Genomic DNA, 24,681 nt, shown 5'->3' on the forward strand with positions numbered 1-24,681 from the left:
AAAGGAGAGGTCATTCGTGTTCGCTATCATAAATATTAAACGTGACCATCTTGTCGCTTTTGAACGTAAGAGAATATGACTGTTTTTTAAAAGATGCAAGGGTGAGGTCATTCCTCCCTCACAGGACCAGAGGGAGAGCAGGTTAAAATGCTTTCTGTAGTCAACGGTCAGTGGAACAAGTGGGTGTGTCTACAATGTGAAATATGACACTCAGGGATGCCTGTGGTCTGTTTCTCTGCAGGATAAGGACTAAAAAGGCAAAAGCATTTATCAGAACTAAAAGCAAAAAAACCAAACAACATGTGTATTATGAGGTGCAGAAGCACATAAGCAATGTGTTTCAGAAAGTGCCAAAAGACTGAAAGAAAAGGAATGTCAGGTAGAGGAGGAGAATGGATTTGGAAATAGTTTACCTAAAAATACACTCACCCTCAGATCGTTTCAAAGCCAGACGGGTTTCTATCTTCCAAGGAACACAAAAGGAGATTTAGAGCAGATTTTTTTCCCTCTTTTCCACACAAAAACAACCATAGAGTGACTGCACTAAACTGTATTTATCTTCAGAATGGAAAAATGAAGTATTAAATTAATCTATACATCATTTGCACCATATTCCCAGGTTTCAAACATTACACAAAAGCTTAGGGACAGACCAAAATAAATTATTATTAGAATATTGAATGACTTATTATTAAAATACTATTAGTTATGATTAGAATATATTAGTTCTCAAATGTCACTTACATATTCAAATTTGTGTAATCCTTGGTCATTTTTGTATCTTTTAAATGGCTTTTATTCATGTTTTGAATTAGCTTTTATTTGTATACTTTAATTTTAGTTACATTTTTAGTAATTGTATGTGCTTTTGTCAATTTCATTAGTTTCTGTTTGTTTTAAATATTATAATTTAGATTGCATTTATTTTTATTTCAGTTTTATTTTTATTTATTTATTTAACTAAATAAAAAATAGAATTGGGTTTTTGGCAGTTAACTGAATTAAGTTATTACGTTTTCATCTTATAATCATAATTGATTTTATTTCAATTAACAAAAATGTTCAATAGTTTTAGTTTACATTTGTTACCCTGACCTTGGTGTAATCAACTATTATTGATGTCACTGTTGGTGTCAAATGTTCCTGTTTCAAGATTTGAATGTGCACAAATGCAAATTGCTAAAATACAATTCATATGACATCAGAAATGTAGCGCATAACCCATATGGACTACATTTCAAATTCACTTATGGTGCATTTTTATGGTCCTGTCTGAATTTTGACAGCCCTGGTCTCTATATACATTTGTTGGAAATGAGCAGCATAAACATTCTGCCAAATATCTCATTTTGTGTTTTACAGAAGAAAGAATTCATAGGGTTGGAGTGACATGAGAGTGAATAAATGATGACAGGATTTTCATTTCATACACCATGCAAGGAAAGCTGGCGGGCTGCAGAAAAGACAGTAACAGAAAGAAAGGGGAGCTCAGGAGATGTGTGTGTGTGTGTGTGTGTGTGGAGGATGGCAGGTTGCCGCCGCTCTGTGCCGTGGATGTGTTGGCCTTATTTGGAGTCAGAGACTCTCTGGTTGTTTACCCAGCAGGTCAGAGGGCTGCTACACCGCAGCACTGCAGCGCAAACACACCGCCTGCCACAGCGAGGAACTCATCAGCACATATCTGCTCCAGCCTGACACACACTCACGCTCTATATCACAAGATTTGTCTAATACAAACACTCAGCGTATAAAGAGAGGCAGTGTATATATGTGTACATTGCTTTCAACTAGGGTTGTGCCGATAGACGATAGTATCGTGTATCAACGATAGTCAGAGATTTCGACGATAGCAAATGTCTCTGTTGATAGTCAAGACGATATTAGGCTCATTCTCATATTAATGTATTAAATAATAATAATAATAATTATTATTATTAATTTAATTTGGCAGCCAATTATAATTCGGCTATCAAATTGCCTAGCTCTTCGACTTCAGCACCGCATTTCACAAATGAGGATTAGAGCCGGTGAAGGAGTCTCCAAGCACAAAGAGACGTATAGCCTACGTCGTCTACAGATATAAGGTATTTCATTGCACTTTAACAAGTAATCTGAACGGCCTATATATGTACAATATTTTAAACGAGCCCTCACTAACTGAGTTTATGGCACAGTTATGTTAGAATGCATTTCATTCTTGTTTCTGTGGCGGTGCGTCGGGCTCGTCATGGGGCGCATGGTCCGGAACGCTGTATGACTGATGCATCCGTTCAATTTAACTTTACTCCAAAAATATTTACTTACATGTTTTAAATACTTTATATTTAAAGTGTTCGTTTATGTCCAATATTAGTGTTAATCTGTTGGACTTTAAATGAAATCTACTATTGATTTTCACCGTTGACTGATTTTACAGAACATTTAGACTGATAACTTCAGTGTGCAGATGCGGCAAATTTGTCACAGGACGCGTGGTATGACAGTTGCGTCCGATTATATATGAACTAGCTGTTTTAAATACAGTATTTTTATATTTAACGTTAGTTTATCAGTATGTTTCAAAAGTATATTTTTTCGATTATTGGTGATTCCATAGGCTCACTCTCGTGCACCTGCGTGGTTTAAAACACCAAATAGTTATGCTATGAAATGTACAGAGAGTCTTCTCTCTTGCTTCACCCATGCACGATAATACCGTGTATCGTCCATCTCACGGGATGACAATATGATGATTTGAAAAATGACCATATCGCCCAACACTACTTTCAACCAAACAGCCACTGTGGCAAAAATAGATTTGTGATGTTTAATACAGGCAGAAAAATTTTGTTAAAAAGAAGGAAATAAAATGAATGCAATTTAAGTTGCTTTGTATAAAAGTGTTTGCCAAATGCATGAATGTAAATGTAAAATAAAAAATACTATAAAAAAATCAAGTGCTCTCTCGCACAGTATTTACTAAATATACAGATATTTATAAGTTAGTGATACATTAAATGATGACAATAATAACAATAATATTATTATTATTTTATTAAATAAATTAATATTTATAATATTTACTAATTAACAGCATATATATTAACAAAAGCCACAACAAAACAATATACAATTAATAATAATAATAGTTATGATTATTATTATTTTATTGTAATATTTATTATAATAATAATTGTATATATTTTTAAAATATTATTATTATTATTATTATTATTAATAATAATAATAATGATAATAATTATACTACATATTGTATATACAAATGTATTTAAGTGTACAATTATGTAATATGTGTATTAAATGTTTGTTATAATTATTCTTATTAATAATAATACAAGAAAAATATATATGTATTACGTACAGAGTTAAAGGTAAAATAAAAAAAAAGTAAAAATAATTCATGAAAATTTTGCGCAATATTCATTAAATTCCTAATTATTTAAAATAACTGATAATAATATTTCTAATAAAATAATAATAATTAAATTATCGAATAATAATAATACTACATATTGTATATACAAATGTATTTAAGTGTACAATATCATATGTGATTAAATGTTTGTTATTATTATTCTTATTAATAATAATACTATATATATATATATATATATATATATGTATTACATACAGAGTTAAAAGGTAAAGTAAACAACAAGTAAAAATAATTAATGAATATTTTGCGCAATATTAAATTCATAATTATTTATAATAACTGATAATAACATTTCTAATAAAATAACTATTAAAATAATTATTTTTATTGTCATATATAAATTTTAAAAAATCATTACGTAAATTGAGGTTCAAAAAAAAAATTATAAAAAGTGTATAGCAATTTTTAAATTGCAATTGTTTTTCATTGCAATAATCATATTTTAAAAAATCATTACGTAAATTGAGGTTCAAAAAAAAAATTGTTAATTTGGTTACGTTGGTTAATTTGATCATATTTTAAGCAAATAATTCAGAACATACTATCACAGAGCCCCAGACAAACAAACGTTCCAATTTTTGTTGGTTTTTGTGTTGGTGTGTTTAAGCAAACAGGCCCGTGTGTCTGCGGCTCCCACGCCTGCATAGACCCGGCCGGGACACAAGAGGATTTGCCCACAATGCACTGTGCCCTCAAGCGACTCTAACTCGGTCTGGCACAGCAGATCTGCAGCATTCAGAGCCGGATCAGAGCCGCGACGCACTGCAGTCCGGATATGATCAGAACTTCACTGCAAACACACTCACAGATAACGGCACACAGAACCAGACCACTGAAGAATGTGGATTTTCTCTAGATTACAGAACATCACATACATCATTTGATTTTATCATGAACGCAAGATATATGATAGATTAAATATGATTAAGGGCTTGAACACAAGCAAACGCACAAATAGAAAGGCGTACATGACAATAACGGTGAGAAAGACTGATTATAAACATCACACGAATACAAAACGATCCTCTTCATGAACACGACAGGTGCTCTGTCTGAAAGCCATTAGCTAAAGACGTGAGAAGATATCCGACTTTGATTCCCAAACACCATGAAATTATATCAATCGTTATTTTACTATAAGTTATAATAAGTTATTAGAGATTCTATTTCAATCTATTACATGTATTAAAGTATTATATTTTCTGTTTTATTATTATTATTTTATTACTTTTTTAAAATGTCTTATTTTTTATTTTTATTTTGTTTTCTTTTTATGTTCTGTTTATTTTAAAATATTTTATTAGTTTTAAAATATTTCCATACAGTTTTTATTAATATTTTGAATTTGAATTTTTTTATTTTCTGTTTTCATTTTATATGTATTTTTATAATATATTTATTTTTATTGAAATTTTTAATTCGTCTATATGGTTTTATTTTTAGTTATTTTAATGCAGCAAGTGAATGAAAAATAACTAGCTTTGGCCACTAGCTGAAATTAAATAATTTTCTTATATTTTATTTTAAAAAACTGATTTCAAGTAACAAATGTTTTTATACAATAATTAAATTTACATTTATTTCATGCTAATTTACTGTAGTGTTGTTTAAAGGTAGACAAAGGTAATGCGAAAGTGGTGTAAAGATTATTAGCTTTATCTAACTGCAATTTTGTTCGAAATTTATTGCAGATCGTGTTCAATGATCTGTGGCATCTGTACAGATTCATACGTACAGATAAACGTTGTTTCCCGGTGTGAGGGAGACTGTGCAGCGTAATAAAGCAGAAACAAGCTTCACTGCTGGATCTCACCTCTCAGCATCGCAAACAGCCCGCGGATACGAGTCTGCACGCGTCGACCTGCTCTGCTCTCCACTCGATGAAAAGAAACCGGCGGCGAGCACAAATAATCGGGCCGTTTGGCCTGTAATACGCCACAGACTCCAGGCTAAACTCCAGAGTCAATGAGAGCAAATAACAAGGACACACTCGAGTACCACTGTTAAAAACAGATCACTGAAGAGCTGAAACAACTCGAAATTAAGCACTTCACCTCTAATGTGTGTCACATATACCAAAAGCTGCCTTTCTGAACCAAAACAATCCAAATAAAAAAAAAAAAAAAATATATATATATATATATATTTTTAAATAATTAATATTAAACAATAGATTTTTATGTTTGCCAATTCATTCAAATGAAATAGTGTTTGATCTCATGAAGGTTTTACCTCTCTGCTGTTTTTAATATTCCTTCTGCTTCATTCTTCGGCTGTTTTTAGTGGCGTTTTCTTCGGCTGCCTCGGTAGAACCTTGAGCAAAGAGGAGAAAGAAAGAGAAAAGCTAATGAAAAGGACTGACAAATGAACATCTCCCTCCTGAGTTCAGAGCAAAGACTGCAGCTTTCTGAAGATGCAACAGTGACCATCTACTAGTCAACACAAGAGCCGATCGATACGCTGCTTTCACCATTTCCAGCTGTTTTTTTTTATTTTCAGTTGTGATCACGTGTAATGAGGGCAAGAAGATCACTTTTGACCTGAATGGCACACTGAAATATTGCTAGTTTATCATAAACATTAACATGACTTTGAGCTCCTGTTGCGCAGCAGAAACTTTTTGGAATACAAAAAACAAAAAATCAAATGTCCTTGCTTTTAAAATGTTCAATTAAAAATTTTGCTAGTTTATCGTTAACACAACAGTAACAGGACTCATGTTGTGCTACATTGCATACTAGCATCATATTATTACACTATAAACTTATTTTAAAATACAAAATTAATCACTGAATGTTTTAAAATGCTCAACAAAATTCCACTTTTGCTAGTTTATTGCCAACACAATACCTGTTACCATGCAATTAATAATTATTTTGTATTATGCAGATTCATTTTAGAATGCATCACAAAATCAAGCGTCCAATGTTTCGAAATGTTCAACGAAATGCCATTTTTGCGCAACAATGCATATTTGTGTCGCATTATGAATTGCAGACACATATTGTAACACAAAACACACTAAATCAAACTTTCTCGCTTCTAAAATGTTCGATAAAAATCTTTAGCTAGTTTATCGCTAACAACAGTAAAGAAACTTTGAGATCCTGTTGCGCTTCAACGCATACTTCTTGTGTTGTATTATGAATTGCAAAAACATTTCAGAAGGCATAATCACAAAAGAATCAAGCATCCTCGCTTTATAAAAAGGTTAATTAATTGCTATGTTTTGCTAATTTAGTACTTTGCATTCCTGTTGCACTACAATCCATACTTGTGATGCGTTATGAATTGCAGACACATTTTGAACACAAAACAAACACACAATTAAGTGTCCTTGCTTTGTGACTGAAATGCCACTTTCTTTTGCTAATTTCCTGTTTTGTTTCTTTGTATATGTGTTGAATATTTTAATTATGATTGTGATTAAATGAATTGGTGTGCAATATTATAAATAGCAGACACATTACATTAAATGCTAATTTTTCCTATTTTTCGCTAGTTTATATCAGATACATAAGATTGAGGTACTTTTGTGTTATGTTGTAATACTTGTATCTTATTATAAATTGCAGACTCTTTTCAGCACACAGAAACACAAAATCAAGTGCCCTTGCTTTTGAAATGTTTAACGAATTGCCATTGTCACTAGTTTATTGCAGAGTGGTTTGTTGCAGGGAACATGAGTTATTGGTGCGTTACATTTTATTGTTGTGCTGTTTTTTGTTTTGCTGTATTATTTTTTTGATGAAAATTTTTAAAATGCAAATAAACACAATATCAAGTGTCCAATGTTTTAAAAAGATCAGCAAAATGCCGTTTTTGCTAGTTTATCGCAAACACAACAGTAACGAAATTTTGAGTTCCTGTTGCGCTACAATGCATAATTATGTCATATTATGAATGACAAACTCATTTTAGAAAGCAAAATCAAATGTCCAGTGTTTTAAAAAATGAATATCAAAATGCCACTTTCTATAATCTATCGCAAACACAACAGTGACGAGGATTTGCACTGCATACAATGCACACTTCTTGTGTCATTATGAATTGCAGACACATTTTGGAACACAAAAACACACAAAGTCAAGTGTATTTGCTTTTAAAAAGAATTAGCATTTTCGCTAATTTACTGCTAACAGTATAAAAACATGGAAATCCTGTTGTACCACACCTCACAATTGTGTTGTATTATGATTTTCACAAACATTTGGCAACACAAAAACACACAAAGTCAACTGTCATCGCTTTTTGATTTTCACAAACATTTGGCAACACAAAAACACACAAAGTCAACTGTCATCGCTTTTAAAAATTTTTACTCTTGAGATCCTTTAGCGTGTGCGGTACAATTATAAAGGGAACATTATGTCATATGGTGGTCATGTAATGGATTGCAGACACCGTGTGTTTCAAGAATGCAAAACTTCACAAAAGTTGCTTTTAAAATTTCCGAACAAATTTCTATTTCCCGCTAACATTTCTAGGCCGCTAACTCAACAGTAACATATAACTAACACGAAACTTGAAGCCTGTTGCACGCTACATGCACTACTGTGTGAGATCTTGCAACACAAAAACACACAAAGTCAACTGTCATGGCTTTTAAAACCAATTTTTACTTTTGCTAATTTATCGCTAATGCGGCAGTAATGCAAATTTGAGATCCTGTTGCGGTACAATTATAAATATTATGTCATGTTATGGATTGCAGACTCATTTTAAAATGCAAAAACAAAATAACGAAAGTCCTCACTTTTAAAATGTCCAACAAATTTCTATTTCCGCTTATTAATTGCTAAGGCAACAGTAAACAGTAACACTAACAGTAAACCTGAGATCCTGTTGCATGCTTCAATGCATAACTGTGTCATATTATGATTTCAGACACACTACATAAACACTCAGAACCAAGTGCTCTCACTTTAAAAATGTCCAACGAATTCCTCAATTTTTTATCGCCAATGCATAATTTTCCCGCTCGTGTAGTACTGTCAGAAACAAGCTCTAGCGAGTTTTTTTGTCCTTTATCTCTCAGCTCATTCTCCCTCTCTCTCTGCCCATAGATGAGCCTCAGCCTCCTTCCGGACGTGGTTTCCACGACAACCAGCCAGCCAGCCAGACAGCGGGTGGACATGATTCCTCGTCCTGACGGGACGCTTTAATTCGAGACTACCCAATCATAACCACTGAGTGTCGCAAGAGGTCCCCACAAGGCCTCGGGACAGGGAGGGTGGGCTGCACGGCGCCCTCTCAGCTTCGGCTGCCAAAACGAGCCAGTGCCCCGCGCTGGGAATTTGTTTAATGTACGACATTTATTCGGCACACACGCGCTCCCTCACAGCAGACGCTCCCTCCGTCAGACGCTTCATTAATCAGGCTGAATATAGCATAGCTGTGAGCTAACGTTAGCGCTAGCCCGCCGGGGGGATGTGACAGTACATTAGCCTCTGTGTGAGGAGAGGACGGCGGGCCGTATGAAGGGCTGTGATGTATCGTAGTGTGTCGCGCACTTGAGCGCGTGCTAATAAGAGTCTAAATGTAGCCGGTTTTCTCGGGGCCCCTCTAAAACACTGGCATGGGAAATGGTCACCGCGCGACAGATGGCCGAGCATCATGGTGCAGGGTAAATCGGGAGATGGTGGAAGTGTGATGAAAAACAGTGTGCAAAAGGCTTCATAGAGGCACAGGAGGAGTGCGGAGCACACTTTCAGAAGCACAAGCGTGATGGGAAGAGAGTGAGGTGCATGTCCCGCACCCATTTTACTCTTCTTCAGCTAGAATTAAAAAAATGTACACTGTATAGTCAGCAGCACTTCACTTGAAGCTCGGATATATATATATATATATTTCAGCAGCACTTCACTTGAAGCTCGGATATATATATATATATATATGCATGCAATATAACTCTGGAAGCTGTTGTTTTAAATATAATTATTATTATTAACATAATGCATTTAAATAATTCATGATACACATTGAAGCTGAACTGAAAAGTCTACACATGCACAGGTCAATTTAACTATACAATAAAATACAATAAAAATAAAATACAATAAAAATTACATAAATTTTGTTAAAATACTAAATATTTAAATAAATTTATAATAATTTTATATATAAGCAACATTAATTTAATTCATGCATGTTATTATTATTGGGTCAACTTTACCACTAACTAAATACTCTATGTATTAATTTATGAATCAGTTAACACGTTTTTAATAAATGTTTTTAAACATATTATTTTTTATTCTTTACAAATTAATAATAAAAATTATTAATAATAAAAATGCATTATAAAGATTATAATTCGTAATACACATAATGATTGTAAGCTAATACAAGAAAAATAAAATAAAAAATAAAGAAATAATTTGTATATTAATACTTTATTAATTAAAAATGTAATAATTATTTAATAATGATTTAAAGTCTAAAATAATTTACTATTTTTGTATAAAAATAAAAAATAAATGATGATAGTTTGCATTGCAACACATATTTTCATTATAATTAAGCACATTTAAACCTCAAATTCTCATTTCTTAAAATAAATAAATAAATAAAGTATGTACCTGTAGTAGTTTTGAAAATTATATTTTGTAAATTCAATTTAAGTTGCGTCAAGACAAGATTATTTTTTTCATTACTGTATTACGGTAACAAGAACGAGATTTTTTTTTTTTTTTGCATTAAGGTAAAGAGAATTTGTGGGTAAAATCTGCTTAATTGTTTAAAAACAATTGTAATATCAATGCAGAATAATAATAATAATAATAATAATTGTTTATATAATATTAATAACAGTTAATTGTTTATTATATTTTTTTAATTGTTATTTAAAAAACAGAAGTCAGTGTGTGTAAATGCATGTTTTCAGCAGTGAAGAGGCTCAGATGGATGTGAAAGCAGATCTGCAGTGAGCGCGGGTGACTTTGGGAGTGTTGTGGTGACCGCATCGAGCAGAAGCCCCAGAGGTCACAGCACAATGAAGAGCAAATTGATTCAGTTACCAGATAAATAGATCCTCGTGCCAAAGTCAGGCAAAACTTATGGCTCATGTGTTTTCATCGGCACTCCTGGGAACATTTGCCTGACGCTGTCCTCCGGATACTGCAGCTCCTGCTGAAGAACAGGGAGAAATTCTCAAAAACAGCTCCTCACATACAGCAACGACATTCATGAAGACGTCTCACAACCTGCTCGAATTGAGATATTGTAAAGAAATTCTCCTCACATACAGCAACGACATTCATGAAGACGTATCGAAATTCATGAAGACGTCTCACAACCTGCTCAAATACATTTCTCAAACAATCTCAGCTATACCTCACACTTCACATGCCAAGGTAAAATTAACCACAAAACAACTAACTAGATAAATATTTTAATTCATTAATTTGATTAAAAAACATACTAAACATTTTAAGATATACATTTAATATTATATTAACAATACATTAATATTAATATACGTCATATCAAATTTATAAACAATATATCAATATTAAATATCACAAGTATTACAATTAAAATATTACACGTAACATAACATGTATTAATATTAAATCATTTATCAATAATATATTCATAACAAATGTTACAATATTAAAATTAACATATAACACATTAATTACATATATAACTATTATTATTATTATTATTATTATTATTATAACTTTTACTATTATAATAAATCCAATTTAACCACTTTATTAACAAATTTTTATTCGTTTTGTTAAAATACATACTAAATATATAAATATATTAATATAATATAATGTTAAATATGTATTATATATTAATATAAAATATTAAAGTGATTAGAATCAATATATAACATTAATAAAATTCATATTGTAATAGTATCTTTATATAAAAGGTATTATTTACGTCACATGACCTCTATGTTCTGATGATCTCTAGTGTGTAAATACAGCAACGTTAGACGGATTCGCTCCTTCATTTCAAGCGCTCTTGTTTTCTCCAGGAATAAATCTCTCCATCTCGACTCAAGTTTTATTAGCGGGCCTGTTTTGGCCAGATAAGTGCCACTGGTCTCCATTAAAAACAGCCAGCTTTTCCATAACTGGAAAATAATAATTACGGCTTGGCCTGCCAGTTCTTGTTGTTGTTGATCTGGACGGCTGTATCAGACAGCTGTAGCTCAATGACTACAGTCCAAATGAGCAGATCTTTAGCGCGCCGCGACCCCAGACGCGCATCCTCATGATCCGCCTCATTACCCAGCTCTCCAAAGCTGGAATCCCTAAAAAAATTAATTATTGTGAGTTTTTTAATCAGAGTAATCTCATTGCCCTTGGCTGACATGGTGACATTGGGAAGAGCTCTCGGCCGCAGATGCATCGCAGCCGGAGGAATGGACTCGTCGGATTAATTACGATAAATCAGTCGCTCCACACCTGTTTATGGCCAAACGCCTCATTGCTCATGTCCGGAGAGCCTGGAAAACCTGGAAAATCTCATGCCATATGGGGAATGGACTCGTCGGATTAATTACGATAGGATTTTTGTCGTTGTTGTTTTTTTTTTTTTTGGTGAAAGTAACAAATTTCATTGTAAAAAGTATAGGCCTATATTTATGGTGTGAAAACAACCATAAACAACAACCGACAAATTTGCCACCGATAAAGTTTCATCAAAAGTTACTGTTCTTGTTTGCCAATGAAACAACAGCTTCAGAAGAACTTAAAATGAGATATGAGATGGAAATATGTTAAAGGGTTACTCCACCCCAAAATGAAAATTTTGTCATTAATCACTTACCCCCATGTCGTTCCAAACTCGTAAAAGCTTTCTTTCTTCTTCAGAACACAATTTAAGATATTTTGGATGAAAACCGGGAGGCTTGTGACAGTCCCATAGACTGCCAAGTAAATAACAGTGTCAAGGTCCAGAAAAGTATGAAAGATATCGTCAGAATAGTCCATCTGCCATCAGTGATTCAACCGTAACGTTATGACAGCGACAAGAATACTTTTTGTCCGTGAAGAAAACAAAGACAACAACTTTATTCACACATTCGTCTCCTCTGTGTCTCTTCTCTCCACATGGTCGTAGCTCTGTGGTCAGCTCACAACGACTTTATTCAACAATTGTCTCCTCTGTGTCTCTCCACATCTGCAGAACGCAAACTGCGTACGCTCTTCTGTGTAAATTTATGTATTTTTGTCTTAACATGATAATTTATCATTACTGCATAGCAGTTTAATGTGCTTGTTAGGAAAAATATCACAATAATAATAATAAGAAGAAGATACATTTTAATATTTTTTTTTTTTACAATTTTAAAATGATAATTATTATTATTACTTTACAGTTAAACATAAATATTTTTGAATCCTTTTAAATTATATTTTAATATTAATATTATTTTTAATAATTCATATTTTTTAAATTATGATGACAATAATAATAATAATGCATGTATACAGACATCAAGGGCTCCCCAAAAAAATGTTATCTATAATTGTGATGGTGTAATTTCCAGTCAAGTTGTATTTTTGACAAATTATGCAAAAACTATGAAAATACAAATTAATTTTAACGTGCTTGCTATGACATTAGACTTCGCAATACAAATAAGAGTCGGCCATTTGTTCTAAAAATGTCATTTCAATCATTTCAACTACATAACAGAAGTGACACTATAGTGGAATTTAGTGTCTGGTTAATTTTTGGTTGGTATATATTGAGAGAATGATGTAAGAGAATGTTCACTTTAAAAATGGAGTTTTTGAGTAGTTTTTTATTAAAATGCCAGCATGAGATTAGTATGAAGTTTTTTTGTGGTTATATATGCACATAATCTGTGTTTATCCTGCGCGAGCAGAGGGGGTGTGACCGAGAAATCATTTAGTTTATTATTATGACTCCATCTCACTTGTGCCAGCATGAAGTGGATTTGTGGTATATGCCGAATTCCACCGGTTAGCTGGGATGCCTTTGACCGGTATTTTGGTAGGTTTAGGGTAGGTTCGCAATCAGGAACGCCGGACAGAATCTTGCCAGAGCCGGATCATCCACGTTAATCCAGCCTCATTAGAAACGAGCCTTATGATGCCGCCGTCCGCGGATAAATAGCGGCTTTGATGGCGAATTTAAAACATTACTGCGGATCAAAACCCCTGTAAATAACCCGCGTGAGTGAGCCGCAGCACGCGAGAGCCACTGAATGATTGCTGATGATTGATGTGACAATTTTCTTGTGTTGTGTGATGGCGTTTGAGGGGATCCGGAGGCTTTTATGGAAATGAAAAGCCAGGGATCGTTTATAGCGGCGCGAAGCCGTTGACATTCTGGCGCGCTCTTTTCCCGCTCGCGGGGCGCGACACTATATCAGATCATTCGGAGGAGATTGTGAAGTCAAATAACACGGCGAAAGAGCGCGGGGTGCTATGATAAAACCATCTGTTTTCAGAAAGACATATATTCAGTCAGGAAGTACACAGATTGATATTCAAGAGCAGCGGATCTCAACCAGCAGGTTAGGACTCAATCCCAGCTGCTTTCTGAGGGACACGGGAGGGCTAACTATGCCGATTGCTGATGAGAATATGCCGCTAACTTTATAAAATCATAATATAATACAAATGGCGTTCAAAAGAAAAGAGTAATGCTTCTTGTATCGTTTGTTGGTGACCACAAAAGTAGCGCGTCCAACCAAAACTCATTTTGAATTTGATTACAGTTTAAAATTAGTTTTGATTGTTAAAATACTTTTTATTCTGTTTTTTGTTTTTTTTTATATGTTTTGGTGTAATTTGTCGTTCTGGTTTTTTTGGTATTTTGTAATTTTAATTTATTCAATGATTAATGTATAAGTTAAAGTACTTTGCTATGTAAATAAATATATCTCTTTTTTTTCATATTACAATAATGAAATTTTTCTGAAAATAGAAAATAGGCACTGAAAATAGACAGAGAAAATGTGGTTAAAATAGTACTTTGCTATGTAAATTTGTCAGACAGTTAAAATAAAAAAAAGAAAAGAAAAAAGAAAGAAAGAAGAAAAACTTGAATTGAACTAGCTAGGGTTATGATAGTTAAACTAAACCATAAAAATTGCATTACTTGAAATACAATAACTGTTAAATAACTTTAAAACGACTAAATGTTTAAAATTAAGATGTAAAATGAAAATATATAAATATATAAAAACTTAATGTACTAAAATAACTAAAACTACAATAAAAATTAATAAAAGACTACAGATAAAAAAAATACATGAAAATGGCAAAACACAAAATTACTAAAAGTTTAAAATGTAAATCTATAAAAATATATTAATTAATATATAAAAATATAAAAAACTTGATGTACTAAAATAACTTAAATGAAAATAAAAATATAGACCATTAAAAATATATATCAATGGCAAAAACTTTAAAATTTACTAAAAGTTAAAATTAAAATAAAACTAAAATATATATAAAAAACTTGATGTAAAAATACAGACATTTAATATAATTTAAAATATTAATTTATATATTTTTAAAATATTTAAATACAGACATTTAATACTACAAAAATTAGAAAAATGTCAAACTAAAAAATAATATTATAATTATATATATATTATATATATATATATATATATATAATATATGTAATGTTTTCTGGTTCTGTTGGACAACTTTGACATCCAATCTGGATCGTAAAGTGAAACCAGTTGAGAAATCAACTGATCTAGGTCTCGATCAAGCACATGATCTCCCAAATCCCTTCATCCACACTCGGGACGGTGTCCCATTTCTGGCCGCGCGCAGGCGAAAATAACCCGTTGGGCTCCTTAAATAAATTAGTGCCACGTGATCCTCCTCAGATGTGATCTTTGTTCCTGTGGAAATTAAACTTGGAGGCATTTAGCGAAGGTGCCTATTAGTAAGCTGGAAACTCGGAACGCCGGATTGTAATCATCCTTGCTGTTGAGTGCAATGGCAAGAGTTACTCCAGCCTCAGACACCAGATATGAATCTACCCGTGGCTCTAATTTGATTTATATTGCCATCCGTGCTTTATTGTGCAAGATTCTCTCGGTCAGCTTCTATTGATGAACATACACCGCGCTGCGACGCCAAAGCACAATAGAGGCCATTACTGCTGTTCCTTACTCAGAAAGAGTCCACTCCTAAAGTAGGACGGCCTGAAGAGGACTGCGTTTCGGTTTGAAGTGTGAACGCCAAGCGTTTTCTTTGTGTTTGTTTTAGTTAATAGAACCAGTCTGGTAGTGCGAAGAGAGGATGCAAGATTGCAGAGACCAAAACACGACCAAAACACTCGTACACTGAGAAAAAACAACAGAGTTGTTTGCATGAAGATAATTTCTTTCATTATTTGTTTGTAATGCATCCTGATGTTTTAATGTTTTTGCATTCTCATTATTGTATCCATGAACCTTGTTAGTTTAATACAGTAATTCTACTGTGTTTAGACAGAACTTTTTATTTTAATGAGCAGACACAATAATATTCTATACATATATATGCACTTTTTAGGACTATTTTCATTCAATCACGAGAAGATCTAGAGTCAAACAGAAAAACCAAAAGAAGTTGAACCGTACGTAAATGCTAACCGGCGGCCATTGAACATGTATTATTATTATTATTATTATTATTATTATTATTATTATTATTATACAATTTAAAAAAAAAAAAAAACTAAAAAATATATTATTATTATTATTTTATTATTATTATTAAAGAAAATATAATTACAAATAAAATGTTATTGTTGTTATTTTTATTTTATTTTTCTTAAAAATAAATAAAAATATTTTTTATATTGTTTTATTTATTTATTATTAATATTTGGGTCTATTATTTTATTTTTTTTAAATAAGAATATCACTGAAAAATATTTAAAATATTGCCATTAATGTAATCATTATTTAAAAAAAAAAATCTAAATATTATTAAAAAACTTTAAACATTTATTATTGATGCTTTTGTTGCTGTTGCTTTTGTTTAAAGACAATTACAATTAAAAAATATGAAAAATATTGTTTGCAATATACTCATGTTATTTATATTAGAAAATATGAACAATAGTTCTATTAATAATAAAAAAAATTATTTAAAAAAATGAATAAAAATATTCCTAAAAATGTAAAGAAATTTATAATTGAAAAATATATATTATTTTATTATAATAATATACTTATATTCTTAAAATTTATAGTAAATATATGAAATCATTAATCAAAGACTTGATGTGGATAAACCCTGCTACTCATCAATCCTTTTTTTTTCATCAAAACTTTTTTTTTATGTATGTAATAAATAGAAGAGAAGCTTTCTTTTATTTCTTCTGGTTTTGCTTCCACCTTCCCAGAATCCCATTTGAAGATTTGTATCCGTCACTGTTTACTCTCAACATGCACTTAAACGGTGCTAAGGAAAGTGGAAGGAAAAACCACTTAAAACGCGAGAGCGAGGTAACAGCGAACATCACCGTAACCAGGAAGCAATTCATCCAAATTCAATTTCTGGCTGATTTAAAGCAAGTACAGTCAACGTGTGTGTAAAGGCTTTTTTTTGTGTTGGTAATTGATTTTCACTGTTGCGTGCTGTGTTCTGTATTGAGTTGCGTGTCTGTATTCCAGCGCAGCGACTAGCATCACCGCTAAGAGCCTCACTCTCCTCCTGATGCCAGCCATCTCCGTTTCTGACGTACACTTCTGTTACACACTGTAGTTTCTGCTGGACAAAACTGTCTGATGATGATAATATTACGGGTGGGAATTACAAATAACTAAGTCATTTTGAAATAGCACACCAGCATAAATATACATATACTATAATAGACAAAAATTCTTGTTTAGCATAATTTATAAACAAACTAACTTTTTATATAAAAATATATACAATTATTTTTGTATAATAATAAATTGTAATATTTACAATTATAATATATTCTTAAGAATAAAATGTAATTAAACATTAATTGTTTAACTGTTAACAATTAATGTTTAATTACATTTTAATTTAAATTTTATTTTAGATGAATATTTTTGTTAATTATAACTATCTTAATTTTTTTATTTTAGTTTTTATTTTTTAAGTAATTTTAATTTTAATAATATTATGTACATACTTTTTTATTTGAAAAGTTTTTTTTCATATGTAAAAAAATGTAAATGACTAATTCCTAATAATTAACTTTAAATATATAATATAAAAACTCCAATTAAATATTTACTTTTTATAAATGAAATTAATTCTAATATTTTGAATGAAAATACTCATTTTATTAAAATGTTTATTTTAATGTTAATGTTTATTTATTAATCAGTTCTGAAATATTAATATTTAATTAGACTATTAACTGAGTTCAAGACTGATTTGAGGCTTTTTTTTATTGATTCACTCGTAAATGTTTGTACTTTCATTATAACATTATACAATTTTTAATATAATGAAATATATTAAATATAATATATTTAAAACATTTTCATACTTAAAAATCAATATTAAAATGATAAATCATTAAAATTGTTAACTTTTCAACTGATTCATTTAAAAAAATCAGTTCATTTATTTGCAACGCGTCACAACAGATTTTTTCTTCAAATCATCATTTAACACCGCCGAGCCTGTTCTCTCATCACATTTAATTCAAACAGCAAGCTCACAGCATCTAAGGACCACTAACGCAAACAGAATATCCTGAAAATCATTCATCAGTGGCGTTTTTAAATTAATCTGGATCTGAATAAGCACCAGTTCACGAACTAGCGTGTATAAAAGCCTCCATTAGCATAAAACCCACACAGCGAACTTCATCTACGCTGTTAGCGTCACCACAACTCCATTCATTACAACACAATCGGCCCTTTTTACAGAAACCAGCTCTGATACATCGACAACACTCATCAGAAATTCAGCTAGCTAAATGGATGCTGGCAGCTTCCCATCTCTCAGCTTAGATTAGTAAGTAGACAGGTTTTTGGGCTTGGTTGTCGTGAGGGGTGGGGTGCGCTGCGTTAAGTGGGTGTGGTGTTCTTATAGTAGGGATGGGGTATGGAATGGATAAGGCTTAAACTATTATCAGCCCCGGGAGGGCATTAGCGCGGCCCCTGCTCCAGCGTTCAACAGGGCAGGACCTTGCCCTCAGCGACAACATCATAATGGATGGATGTAGTCACCGCCGGGAAACCAGGCCGGTCGGGGTCAAAAGAACATACGCTTTAGCCTTGGAAAACCGCCATCCAGCCGCTGCTAGCATGCTAACTTGTTCACCTCACTCCGAGAAGTGAAGCGGATGTGGAAGGGATGGTACTGTCAGTCTGTGAAAGGGATTTTTCAACAGCTATTGATTTCACGGCAAGTTCAATTCCCACGGCCGGAGCTAAAGTCATTTCCTGTTAGCACGCGGATCGGAGAGGGCGGCTTCACTTGACATATACGAGCCAACGCAAACGCAACGGAAACCAACAGTGCCTGGAGAAAGCTAACATTGTGGATGTCAATCTACTAAAACTAAATGTCATGTGACTAGCAACTCCAGAGCTGCTAGCATCAACGAAGTCCTGATAATGCTAACGGGCTAATTTAGCAAGTCCCGGCACTTCATTCCTGAGCTTTGATGTTAGAGACAGCAGACAGGAGAAATAAAAGTCACTTTGAGAGCATTCAAAACAAAATCAGACACTGGGAATACATCTACTAGAATATGGCGGGGTGATTTCAAAACAATCGGACACTGGGAATTAGCAGGAGGTTTTTACAAGCAAAACACAATAGGCCAACAGCGACTGAGAGGTCAAAGTAACGTTGTGGATTTGTGAATCAGACGACGCTATAATGAATGTGACCAGCATCAAGCTGCTACACTGCTTACATAAATGACATCTTGACGATGCTAACTAGCTAATATACCAATAACGTAGCAAGTTTCAAAACCTCCTGAAATTTGGCATCAAACACAGCAGACATGATAAATATTTGAAAGTCTATTTCACACTTTAAGAGCCTTCAGAACTACTGTAAACAACTACTATAATATGGCGAAATAATAACGATATACGACTATATTAAAAAGTCGTTTCCTGTTAGCATGTGGATTAGCGAGGGCGGCGTCGCTTGATGTTTTCAAGCAAACACGATGCAGATAAACGGAGATGTTAGAATGTGTTTTGGAGTGGGCGGCGTCGCTTGATGTTTTCAAGCAAACACAATGTTTTTAAGCAAACACAATGGAGATAAACGGAGGATCAGGAGGTGTTGGTTGTTTCTGTGGATGTCAGTTTCTTCAACTGTCTTTATAGCTAATGTACCATTAACTTAAGTCCCAAACCCTCCTGAAATTTGGCTTCACAACACATACAGGAGAAATGTAAATCTTGTCACACTTTAAGAGCCTTTAAAACGAAATACTAGGATATAACAAAATATTAACGATACGCGGCTAATTCAAAATTCAATCCTTCTTCCTCAATAAAGCCATTTGATTGGCTAAAACAACTTCTACAGATACTTTATTCAATGCCTGATTAAAAAAGATATACTCTATATATATTTTAATTTTCGTTGTATCTATTGTTAATGAAGTAAATGTTAACTAGTATGTTTTTAATGACATATTACATTGCAGAAGCTAAAACGATCAAATTAAACATTTCCCCTTTGTGTTTTCATTTAGTGTTTAGTTACGAAGCTAACAGCTTAGTATCATATTATAAATACTATAACTGCTATAGAAACGCTAAATTTTATTGAAAATTGATTTCACAATATATATAACAATATAATTTTGATCTGGTTTTGATGTAGTAGTTGATGTATCTGAAAATGACATCAAAGTGAAGCTAACGATGCTACGCTAACTAGCTAAAATTTGAATCCAGACAATGATAGCTTTTTTTCAATGATATTCTTCAATAAAAGATTATAAGCCTTGAATCTACATGAATCACAGCATAGCATAAAGCATCAAGATACAAAACCACAACTTAACGAAAAGTCTTTGATGAGTCTTTAATGAAGCGAGTATGAAGTGATAGTTAACGTGATTTATGCTACAGTGTGAGTCACTGATGGACAATGCCATATTTCTCTATAGCTTTTTATTTCCTGACAAGCACAGGAAGCGTTTTGTGTTTTAATTGGATTTTTGTGGTTTGATGAAGGATGAAATATTGGTGTTTGTTAGCGTTCGGAGGGAGGAGATTAGCTGTTCGCTGCGCTGACTGTAACGGACACCGCTGAGGGTCTCTTATGGGGATATCAGCTGTTCCTCATATAATTACTGTCAATCAGGGAAGCAGGAGAGCCTGGAGACGCCACACAGATGTGATCTACAACACAAAACATCCTGTGATGCTCCCTATGTGCAGGACGGTCTTTTATGTGCAGGACGTTAGGCTAAAGATGACAATAGAATAAAGGAGGAACCTGTGATGGTCTTGTAACACTGACTGGTCCACAATGACAAATTTATCACAAAAGATTAGAAATAACTTTTAGTTGTGGTAAAAAAACGTTATTATGATATATTTTATCTAATATGTTTTTATTATTTATCTTATATTTTTAAAGAAACAATAAAATGGGGGTAAAAGTTGCGAGAGAAAACATTATGACAGCACCAAAAAGGACAATATCATAAAGGAACGCTAACGACCTAAAAATATTTAAAAAATATAGAAATAACTCTTCACAAGAGAATCTCACAAGGAAAACTGCATATGTTTTTATTTTTTTTTTTTTTTTCTTGGTCTTTGTTTTAAGTTTTTTACTGTAAATGAGTGAAAAAGTTATAAATATATTTTATGTTTTTATTTGTATTTTTTTATTTTTTTCCCCACTTGGTTTTAAGTTGTTTATACCTGTAATATATTATAATATGTAAATATATATAAAGGTAAGCCAATTAGGCAAGATTATAAAAGTTAGATAGAACAATAAATAAAGGTGAAATAAATATATAAATAAATTAAAATACACATTTTTAAGTAAGTAAAATTAAAATTATACTATCTATTACTATATAATACATATAAATATAATAATGATAAAATGTAATAATCAACTTTTTTCATAACATTAATTTCATAAAATCTACTGTGGTAATATTATACTAATCTATATATATATTTATTAAACAACGTAATGTATTAAAAAATTTTAAATAATGAAAATAATCAAAAAATATTTGTTTATATTATATACTATATATATTATATATATATATTATATAAATATATCGTATAATATATATATATATATATATATAATGGATTACACACAAAAATCAGCAACAAACACAATCAGCTACTGTTAGTCATTTGTAAAATAATTTAAAAATCAGATATAAGAAAATGTAATAATTTCGTTGACATAAAAAACAGTTGTTAAATATTGTATCTAGTGTATTATGATGTTGATTTGGAAGTGAAGACAATTGTATGCATTCTTGCTGTGAATTTTCTGCATGAAGTGTATTCATGGGAAATCTGGACACGTGAAACCAACAACTCCAGCGTTTCCAGCAAAACATAACCAGCGGAGAGATGTACTTATTACAACTACAGAGTTTTCAGAGAGACATAACCAGCGAGAAATGCACTTAAAGCACAACACAAAACTCAAAGATACAAATAAATGATGCTGACAGTGAGTTCTCATTGACAGAAACGACGCAGAATTTCCGATAAGATGAACAAAGTGCCCTGAGTCTCCTGTGTGGCCATAATTGATTTTCCCTTATGTTTTGTTTTTTTTTCTTTGTGTTTTTTGTGTTTTTTGGGATTTTTGACGCATGTAACGCAGGACACGGTGGTGATGTTTTCTTTGTAGTCTGCTGAGAGAAGGGCCCCTGGGCAAATGGAAAAGGCCTGTGAATAGTGCATTCGACCGCGTCTTAAAAAGATGTCATACATCAAACGGCGCAGCAGATAAAAAGGTGTCCCGTGCGAGTTAATCAGCCGAGTGCTTGCGCCGACACACAAACATTTGTCTCAATCTCACGCAGAAGCTCCCGGCCGCCTCGTTCATTAAAACACACAACTGTAAATAACTTTGGATAACGCCATTACAACAAAGAAAAATCACACGAGCTGAAGCGACGCATGCAAACGAGCCGACCTTGAAGTTTCTGTGAACTCGTTTACGGCTAAATTACAACTACAAACAGCATCTGAGGCGTTCAAATTAACTAAAATAAACAACCACTTTCCCGACGATGCAAAAGCAATATCTAGGTACTACTTTTACTATTCTTTGCAGTACGTATGCATTGATTAGTAAAAAAAAACTGCAAGAAATATTACTTAAAACAAGAAGGCTTAATTCTAGATATATTATCTTAAACAGCTTATGTTAGATTGATTTTTTCTTTTTTGTTTAAAGGATTTAAAAATATTTTCTTAAAAAAAATATTATATAAATTATTTAAATTAATAATTAATATAATAATTTTTGTAATATATATTTCTTCCAGTAAAAAATCTAAAAATGTATTAAATGATAAATGTAACATTTAAAACTATGTAAATTTAATTAGAATCATAAATATTTGAGTATGTATGCTGTGATTTATGATAATATGTTTAATTGTTATTGGTTTTTGCAATTGGTTTATTCAAGTTTTTTTTTTAGATTTTTTTTTTAGATTAATGATTTGGGTCAATTATGTTGTGGGATTTGTTTGGTGTTATTTTTTTATTTATTTTTACTTACATAATTTTGAAATAAAAGATACATGAAATAAGTAAATAAGTAAGTTTATTTTCCATTAATGATGTTTAAATATTATTTGAACTGTGTAATTATTTAAAATAATAAAAATATAAGGCATTGCTAGTCACTATACAATATATTATCATTGAATGCTATTTAATAATATTTAACAAAAATTATTTACAATTATAATTAATATAAGTGTTTATAATACATTATATAAAATGTTTTTTATAAAAAATAAACATCTATCAGACAAGAAAATTTTACTTAGAAACAAATTTATGAGAAGTGTATTTTAATAGACTGCTAAAAGCTCACAAAATTCATTTTAAAAAGAATCCATTAATAAAAGTCAGCTTTTTTAATTAGAAGGCAATATTTAAGTGTAATATTTGTTGCATGCACTGTGTTGCATTTGGAGTACTAAGTTTGTTACTATTTTTAGTGTAATCTATGTATATAAGCTTTATTTGGTGTAATTTATTGTTAGACTGTGGTAATATAATTGTGGTGAAGTTGTTATTTTATTGTTGACAATATTATAATGTTGTGGAATAATTATTGATGATGATGTATTATTATTATTAGTTATTTTTTTTGATGATCAACAAATGTTGATATTTGTAACTGAATATTAGATTTTTTTTTTAATGTTAATTAACTATTGTTGTTGTTTGTATGAAAATAAGCTAAAGCAGCCGATCTCAGTCAAGCAGCCACCGCAGAAGAAAACCAATAAAACAATCAATGAAAATGTAAGACTTATTAATTTACAGTCACTTTCTAAGTCGTTAAGTTTGAACCCTCAACTGAGGGCTATGAATCCCCGATGTCCAGGAAAAAATTACATTTTCATGCGGCACAGAAAGGCAGCCAAGAAAATATTATTTTTACTTCCAAAATTTATGTGTTATTGCATACTCCGATATAAATCTTCGGTTTCTGAATTACAAAGCCTAACTAACACTATCATGTCTGAGCTACTATCTTGGCTTTAAGACAAAAAAAAAAATAAACAAAAATTTTTGTTCAGAGAACAGAGGACTGATATTTATATCTTCACGCAGACAAAATGTGTTACTTGAGTATTTGGATATTATTTATTGGTTTTGGTTGAAAATTATTTTTTTCATGTGATTTTGTTTTTTTATGTTGATTTTAAGTCAAAAGGGGTTGATTGAAAATTGGATTATAAATATTTAATTTTGTATTATTGGTGCATATTAAAATGGTAATTTGGACAAAAACAATATGCTAACTGACTACTATTTACTAAAACCACACACAAGACAATAACATTATGCTAAAATCTTTTTTTAAGCTATAAATCCCAATGGAGTTTCAATTTCACAGCTGAAAATCCTTTCTTTTTGTAGTTTTACTTTCAAACTTGAATATACTAAATGAATTAAAAAAAAAAAAAAAAAAAAATAAAGCTTATGCTTAAAACAAGAAAAATATCTTCCAGTGGGTCAGAAAAATAAACTTTAATTCAATCAGTGTTATTTTTATGACCCCATTAAAGCAAAAACT

The 24,681-nt window shown here is 31.7% G+C and overlaps 1 protein-coding gene across 37 annotated transcripts in view; it reads right to left on the reverse strand.

The window, feature by feature from the left end:
• The window catches only part of ptprsa (protein tyrosine phosphatase receptor type Sa), a 204,921-nt gene that overhangs the window by 153,402 nt on the left and 26,838 nt on the right, over positions 1-24,681 (reverse strand). For 35 of the 37 annotated variants that reach the window (XM_042749811.1, XM_042749814.1, XM_042749810.1 and 32 more), the window contains exons 2-3: positions 10,456-10,567; positions 5,669-5,749 (exon numbers count right to left, since the gene is read on the reverse strand). The gene's annotated coding sequence lies outside the window, so the exon portion shown is untranslated. The remainder of the gene's footprint in view (positions 1-5,668; positions 5,750-10,455; positions 10,568-24,681) is intronic. The other 2 variants (XM_042749804.1, XM_042749806.1) reach the window with 2 other exon arrangements.

Source organism: Cyprinus carpio, chromosome B22 (genome assembly GCF_018340385.1).
Source record: "Cyprinus carpio isolate SPL01 chromosome B22, ASM1834038v1, whole genome shotgun sequence".
Classification (NCBI taxonomy): Eukaryota; Metazoa; Chordata; class Actinopteri; order Cypriniformes; family Cyprinidae; genus Cyprinus; species Cyprinus carpio.